Source organism: Leptodactylus fuscus, chromosome 6 (genome assembly GCF_031893055.1).
Source record: "Leptodactylus fuscus isolate aLepFus1 chromosome 6, aLepFus1.hap2, whole genome shotgun sequence".
NCBI lineage: Eukaryota > Metazoa > Chordata > Amphibia > Anura > Leptodactylidae > Leptodactylus > Leptodactylus fuscus.
The window spans coordinates 54,099,650-54,108,957 of NC_134270.1; positions in this window are offsets into that span (position 1 = coordinate 54,099,650).

Consider the following 9,308-nt stretch of genomic DNA (forward strand, 5'->3'; position numbering starts at 1 on the left):
GCACAGTACCACATGCCGTAGGATTAGATACACGCATCTACACACAGTTACACACGCCGTAGGGTTAGATACGCGCCTTTTCACACAATACCACACAAGGGAGGATTAGATACGCACATCTTCACACAGTTCCACACACCAGAGGATTAGATAAGCACGTCTGCACACAGTACTACATGCCGTAGGATTAGATACACACGTCTGCTTACAGTTTCACATGCCAGACGATGAGATACGCATGTCTTCACACAGTTGTACACGCTATAGGATTAGATACATGCATCTGCATACAGTGCCACATGCTGTAGGATTAGATACGCGTGTCTACACACAGTTCCACACGCCGTAGGATTAGATACGTGCCTCTTCACACAGTACCACTTGCCAGATAATTAGATACACATCTCAGCACACAGTACCACACTGGGGAGGATTAGATACGCGCATCTGCACAAAGTACCTCACGCCAGAGGATTAGATACACCTGTCTGCACACGGTACCACAACGCCAGAAGATTAGATACACACATCTGCACACAGTACCACACGCCGGAGGATTAGATATGTGCATCTGCAAACAGTACCACACCAACAAGGATTGGATACTTGCATCTAAACACAGTACTACACGGGGAAGGATTAGATACAGCTTTACTCCAGGTATCCATAACAACTGATCATAGGTTTTTCACTGATATCCAAAATGAGATACACACAATCACATGACGCTTATGGACATACACACAAACCACATACAGAATACACCAGTGCAAAATTGGACATTTCTTATGGGGCCACTACACAAACATAAAATGTAATATACCCGTGCGAAGCCGGGTCCTCCCTCTAGTATATATATATATATATATATATATATCTCCCTATATTATAAAAATGAATTTCTGTCTGTCTGTCTGTCTGTGCTCTAATGCGAACCAAACGACTGGACCGATCTTCACCAAATTTGGTACAGAGATACTTCAGATATCCGGGAAGGTTTAAGATGAGACTCCAACTCACTCGGACGTACCGTTGCTGAGATACAGCATTTCAAACACAGTGCCCCCCCCTTAGCCAATACAAACCTGCAACACTTTCACTCATATTCCAACTGCAATACACACGGTCACTCCACATGCACAATACAACACTGATATCCAAACTGAGATACACGCATCAGAGGATTAGATACACAGATCAGCACACAGTATCACACACCAGAGGATTAGATACACGGGTCTGCACACAGTCCCACAAACCAGAGAATTAAATACGCACTTCTGCACACAGTTCCACACACTGAAGGATTTGTTACACGCGTCTGCACACGGTTCCACATACCGAAGGATTAGATACAGGCGTCTACACACAGTTCCACACTCCAGAGGATTAGATACGCGCGTCTGCACACATTTGTACATACCATAGGATTAGATACACGCGTCTTCACACAGTTCCACACTCCAGAGGATTAGATACGCGCGTCTGCACACAGTTGTACACGCCATAGGATTAGATACACGCGTCTTCACACAGTACCACATGCAGTAGGATTAGATACGTGCGTCTACACACAGTTCCACACGCCGAAGGATTAGATACGCGCCTCTTCACACAATACCACACAGGGAAAGATTAGATACGTGTGTGTGCACACAGTACCACACTTTGGAGGATGAGATACATGCCTCTGCACACAGTACCACAAGCCAGAGAATTAGATACGCGTCTCAGCACACAGTACCACATGGGGGAGGATTAGATACGCGCGTCTACACACAGTACCACATGCCATAGGATTATATACGCGCGTCTGCACACAGTACCACATGCTGGGGGATTGGATACATGCGTCTACACACAGTTCCACACACTGTAGGATTAGATACGCACCTCTTCACACAATACCACAAGGGGAGGATTAGATACACATGTCTTCACACAGTTGTACATGCCATAGGATTAGATACACGCGTCTGAACACAGTACCACATGCCGTAGAATTAGATACGCGCGTCTACACACAGTTCCACACTCCAGAGGATTAGATATGCGCCTCTTCACACAATACCACACAGGGGAGGATTAGATATGTGTGTGTGCACACAGTACCACACTTTGGAGGATTAGATACATGCCTCTGCACACAGTACCACAAGCCAGAGAATTAGATACACGTCTCAGCACACAGTATCACACGGGGGAGGATTAGATACGCTCATCTACACACAGTACCACATGCCATAGGATTATATACGCACGTCTGCACACAGTACCACATGCCGGGGGATTGGATACATGCTTCTACACACAGTTCCACACACTGTAGGATTAGATACGCACCTCTTCACATAATACCACACAGGGGAGGATTAGATACACGTGTTTTCACACAGTTGTACACGCCATAGGATTAGATACACGCGTCTGCACACAGTACCACATGCCGTAGAATTAGATACGCGCGTCTACACACAGTTCCACACTCCAGAGGATTAGATATGCGCGTCTGCACACAGTTGTACACGCCATAGGATTAGATACACACGTCTGCACAGAGTACCACATGCCGTAGGATTAGATACACACGTCTACACACAGTTCCACACTCCAGAGGATTAGATACGCGCGTCTGCACACAGTTGTACACGCCATAGAATTAGATACACGCGTCTGCACACAGTACCACATGCAGTAGGATTAGATACGCGACTCTTCACACAGTACCACACAGGGGAGGATTAGATACGTGTGTGCACACAGTATCACACTTTGGAGGATTAGATACATGCCTCTGCACACAGTACCACAAGCCAGAGAATTAGATACGCATCTCAGCACACAGTTCCACATGGGGGAGGATTAGATACGCGCATCTGCACACAGTACCACACGCCAGAGTCATTAGATACGCGCGTCTGCGCACAGTTTCACTTACTGGAGGATTAGATACGCGCCTCTTCACACAATATCACATGGGGAGGATTAGATATGTGCATCTGCACAAAGTACCACACCAACAAGAATTAGACACTTGCATCTAAACACAGTACTACACGGGGAAGGATACAGCTTTACTCCAGGTATCCATAACAACTGATCACAGGTTTTTCACTGACATCCAAAATGAGATACACATAATCACATGACGCTTATGGACATACACACAAACCACATACAAAATACACCAGTGCAAAATTGGAAAAATTGGACAATTCTTATGGGGCCAGTACACAAACATAAAATGTAATATACCCGTGCGAAGCCGGGTCCTCCCTCTAGTATATATATATATATATATATATATATATATATATATATATATATATATATATCTGTATGGGGGAGCTATTATATAAGGGGGGATTTATAACAAGCAATAATTAGTAGTAATTTTAGTGGGGGAACTATTTTAAATATGTGCCCCCTCTCTTTAGTAATAACACCCTTTAAATTCTCATAAAATAATAAAACCTTTACTCACCTAACCACGCTCCCCCACTGAGTCCTGATGATGAAGCCTTTCCTTGCTTGTGGACTCCAGAGCAGGTCTGGCGCACAGGGCATGATGTAGTGACGTCATCGCGCCCCCGTCTTTTACCTAGTCATCTGTGACAGAGCAGGGACTTTGTAGCTCTTTGCTCTGGCATAGATGTCCGTAGTATATAGCACGCTGATACACTTGTTATTAAAGCTGCCCCGATCTGGGTCACAAGACCAAATGTCTGGTGCTGCAGATCCCGGGGCCCCTTAGGAGATGGGGGCCCTGGGTATTTGCCTGTTTGTCCCCCCAACGCTGGCCTTGGGTACTAGCAGTCTGACAACCCTTCTGTTCACCCCTGCTCCTAAGGCTGATATATAACCAGACCTCATTTCTTTGTAGATGTCCTCCATTAAGCATCTTCTGTTTGTTTCAGGTTTTCCTGGCATCAGTCCCTGGCCGAGACATCTACATGGCCGTCAAAGTCATCAACAAAAGAGGGGACAATATGGATACCATCAAGAGAGAGCAGAAGATACTCGTTACAGCCAGAGAATGCCCGTTTATTTGCCACCTCTATGCCGCACATCATTCTGAGCAGCGGGCATATTTCATCACAGAGTATCTGTCTGGCGGTAGCCTGGAGGCTTTGCTCAGGATGTGCGGCTGCCTGGACATCGGCAATATAAGGTAAGAAAACGGAGAAAGTATCAAATAAATTAGTGCGAGTTGGGTGAGAAATGAAAATTGTGTTCAGGGGGTATAGTTAGAGATTTGCTAACACTGAGATTTCTCTCTTTTCTCCCTATGAGATTCTACACAGCAGAAATTGTATGCAGTCTCCAGTTCCTCCATGGACACAACATCGTTCACCAGTAAGAAGGACTTCCTCCATTCTCTGTGTCTCCTTCACATGCTGGATTTCATGCACCCAGCTTTCCTGGGGTCCTGCCTGGCTAGTCTCCCTGGTTATGTAGTGACCCATTCCTCGTCTCTTGTATAACTGTGCAGATTATCATTTTCTTCTCTAATTTCATTGCAGAGATATAAAGCCGGAAAACATCATGCTGGATGCAGATGGCCACATCCGTGTCATCGACCTGGGGCTGGCCCAAGATGGCGTCACCACCTCCAATCAACTCTGTGATGTGACAGGAACTTTCCATTATATGGCCCCAGAGGTGCATTTCCAGAAAGGATATGGCGCAGCAGTCGACTGGTGGAGCCTAGGAATCGTAGTGTCCAAAATGGCAACTGGACGCCTCCCATTTTACGATGGTCCTATCCAACAGAAGGCTTTTAAAGCAAAGCTCACCAAGAAGCCCAAATTTCGAACTGAGGTTGATGCCAACATCAAACATCTTGTAAATAATCTGCTGCGCAAGAATCCTGAAGAGCGCCTGGGTGTGTGCGGGAACATTCGAGAGCATCCATTTTTTTCCACCATCGGCTGGGAGGAACTGGAACAGAGGAGAGCACAGCCACCATTTAGACCATTTCAACCAGTTCTGGAGGAGAAACATCTGCAGTGGCCAGAGGACAGGAACACCCTTCACCACGAGGACCAATATAAGTACATGTCACCAAGCTGGACCCGGTAAGATCTTCCTATCATAGGATGTTTTCCTTACATTGTGATCATCGTCATTGTTCATGTCTTCAACCTTTGTTTGTGTCAATGACTTTGTCTCTGCTTCCTCTTAGATGGATGAGAAGATCTAGAAGGTGAAGAAATCCACAACCATCTGGTAAGTTTTTCTTTATTTCTTGTAGGATATACCTGCAAGAACCTGCGTCCACCTGCGTCCACTGCCCAGAACTTCATGCCTCCTCCACGTCTACATGCTGCTGTGTATGATCCAGGCTGCCTTAAACATCAACTCTCTCCAGACATCTATGTGCCGCAACTTGCCATTGTGTTGCTGCCCCAGGCCGTTGGCTTCTACGTCCCCAGGAGCGGCCTGTGCTTAGTTCCATCTGGTGAGCAGAGATATGTACCAGAGCGGCCATTATTCCTGAGCTCACCTTAGCACAGGCCTGGTAAGTATTACACACAACACACATCACATGCACATCACACACACTACATGATAAGTATAGACGCCAACACATAGATACTTAGTAGATATATAGATAGATTGGCTTTTGATCCAGGGATTTATTCTGATTGCCATATTTGGGGTCAAGAAGGAATTTTCCCCTTAAAGAGGACAATTGGCCCAATCTTCATAAGGGTTTTCGCCTTCTTCTGGATCAATACACGGCCTTAAATAGGTTTAGATGATAGAGAAATAAGCTGAAAAATATAAATGTCTAAAATAGTATCTAAAAAATCGTATATAAATCTAAGAAAAATATTCAAATTTTTTTTAAATAAGATATGTTATAGCTCACACACAAACACACAGTTTAGTACAAGCTTAGTACAAATAGAAAAAAAAATAGCAAAATACAAAATTTTAATATTATAGATTTAAAGGTAGTAAAGAAATAAATAGTGTAATATAAGACACAGACCTGGTAAGAATTACACACAACACACATCATATGTACATCACACACTACATGATAAGTAGAGACGCCAACACATAGACACTTAGTAGATATATAGATAGATTGGCTTTTGATCCAGGGATTTATTCTGATCGCCATATTTGGGGTCAAGAAGGAATTTTTCCCCTTAAATGAGGACAATTGGCCCAATCCTCACAGGGGTTTTCGCCTTCTTTTGGATCAAAACACGGCCTTAAATAGGTTTAGATGATAGAGAAATAAGTAGATTACACATAAGCTAAAAAATATAATTGTCTAAAGATAGTATCTAAAAAATTGTATATAAATCTAAAAAAAAAATTCTAAAAAAAATTAAAATAAGTTATAAGTTGTAGCTCACACACAAACATACAGTTTAGTCCAAATAGAAAAAATAACACAATAGCATAATACATAATTTTATTATTATAAATTTAAAGGTAGTAAAGTAATAAATAGTGCAATAAAAACTAAAAAAATATAAAAATTTAATTTTAGCTATTCATGTTAATATATAGTAGTTTAGCACAAAGACAAAAAAAAACAACATAAAAAAACTAACTAGATATCAGCCTTTGATCCTGGTATTTATTCCAAGTGCCATATTTGGTGTCAAGGAATTCCCCCCCCCCCCCCCCCCCGATATAAGAACAATCCGATCTTTTCACACAGGGGATTTTCTCATTCCTCTGGATCAATACGGCCTAACTTAGTAAATTAGTTTAGTAATTGATATAGAAATAATTTACACGTACACATACATTTACACAGTAGTAAAATAGAACAGTAATATAGTAATAAAATGTAACCCCACCCCATCTAGAAATAAGTTTAGTATTAATCAAAAATAGCTCCTAGACATAGATAGTAGTATAGTATAATAGGAATATAGTAGTAAAATACAACCCAACCCCATCTATAAATATGTTTAGTATTATATATAATTTACATGTACACATACATATAATATATATAATATAATAGGAATATAGAAATAAAATATGACCCCACTCCCGCCAATAAATAAAAATTTCCTTTTGCCCTCTTATATCGTTGTCCTTGTCTTTATTCCCATTGGCTGTCTATGTAGTAAATGTTCTTTTCTCCAGAACTATGGCTCTTGATAGGTTTTGGGTCTCATTTAAATGAAGTTTTACTGATAGATGTCTGGTGTAAAGACCAAGTTTTGTGTGTTTCTGCTGTTATGCTGAAATTGGTAGAGAAAAAAGTTCTTGGTGCAGGACTTTTCTCTTCACTGATTTTTGATGGCATCTGTGGCAGAGTCTCCTACAGAGACATCGATGCAGATGTGAACCTTTTTTGGATATATATTCAAAAGTGAGGGTTTGTTACAATGTATGAGTGCAGGTCAGAGCTGGACTACAGGCTGGATACAATAAATGTGATACACTGGATAATGGTGGATTTACTCTCACAGCACATCATAAAGAAGGAATATTCCCTGTACATTCAAATCAAGACTGAGAAATCTTCTACAGACTTGTCAACCCATCAGAGATTCCCAGGAGGCTCCTGGTTTTCAGGTCCCTTCACTCGGTCACCTGATGAATAGTTTCTTTCTCCCGGCTGCAGGATGACATAATGAATTGGTATATTGTGATATATAGAGATATTTCTCATACTAAAAAAAAGTATTAAAACAAAGGCTTTATCAATTTTTTTTATTATTAAACAATTATAAATAACTTTCTATATTCAAATACCGTTTTTCTCCGAAAATAAGACCATGTCTTATATTATTATTTTTTTCTCTGAAAAAAGGCTAGGGCTTATTTTCAGGGTAGGTCTTAATTTTTTCCATGAACAGTCACACACTCAATCACTTTTTATCAGAGGTGAAACAGAGATAAAAAATGCAATTCGGCACTTTTGATTTGTTTTCAGACACAAGGATACCTAATGTGTGTGTATTTCACAGTATTTTTTTTAGTTTTATATGTATTGCAGTGAAAGTGGGGGGGACTTTAATGTTCATTTTTTACTATTTTTTTAAACATTTTCATTTATTTATTTTTAATATTAACTTCCCCTGTGGGGCTTGACCCTACAATCGTCTCATAGACTGCACTACAACGTCTATGTGCAGTCTACCGGAGATTATCTACATTACTATTGAGGCTGGTCATAGACCAGCCTCAAAAGTAACATTCCAATGACAGGCCTGCGAGCTCCCGGCTGTCACACGAACAGGTCGGTTTCCATGATCTCTCGGCGTGGGAGTTGTCCTACAACAAGAAAGGTACGGGGTCAGTGGGGACCGGCCCCAGGGATTGTTGTTCCACTTTGGGGGATGTGTTTGGAGGTGGTCATGCACTAACCTCAGGCGGTTGCAATAGTTGGGGGTGGGGTGACGCTCAACAATACTCATGATCAGAGTGGACTCTGATCACAGGCATTAGCTCCAAGTTTCCGCTGCACATTACAGCAGATATCGGGAATGGGTTAAACTAGCTAGCGCTTATTTTTGGAGTAGGGCTTATATTTCAAGCCTACTCCAAAAAACCTGTAAAATCTAGCTAGGGCTTATTTTCGGGGTAGGGCTTATTTTTGGAGAAACATGGTATATATAGAAAGAAACATTTAAAGTGAAAACTAAATGATGTAAATAAAAATGGCCCAATTGTTTATTTTAATTAACTAGTAACAATCTAGGGTCTAATATTATTATATGGGCTCTGGATGCATGTAACTGCACTCTTTTATAAAGCCCACTCCCACTTTTACCATGACTTGCCATTAGCAAATCACCCTATGAAGGGCTCTCCAAGGTTGATGTCTTTGATGCTCTGCATACCAAATACAAGATAATGTACAGGTCAATGCAACAGATACACAGTGCACAATATAACAATGCAACATGTGAATAAAAATGTACAGCGCCAAACTCCCTTACTCCCGTGCCTACACTACCACTACAAGCGCAGTTCACTTTTGGCTTAACTTTTCACTTACCTATCCCAAACAAGTCTCAAACTTTGAAAGGAAAAATATCCAACTGTGCGCCCCTATTACCTTATAGTAATGCAGTGTATAATGTACCAAGTTATCATTGTGCTTGAGAAGAGTAAGAAAGCCGGGTCACAATTGTACCAAACCATCAGCTGTGAGGACTACTAGGTTAAGCCAGGTTTTTAGCCCCTAGATATAAACAAGAATATTTTTTTTCACAGACAGGAAGCGGAAATCTTGAAACTTTTTTTCTTCAATAATTAAGCTTTATTTACATAAACTTGGACAAACCCTTTTACCTTTTTTTGCATTTGTTTTTGTACTT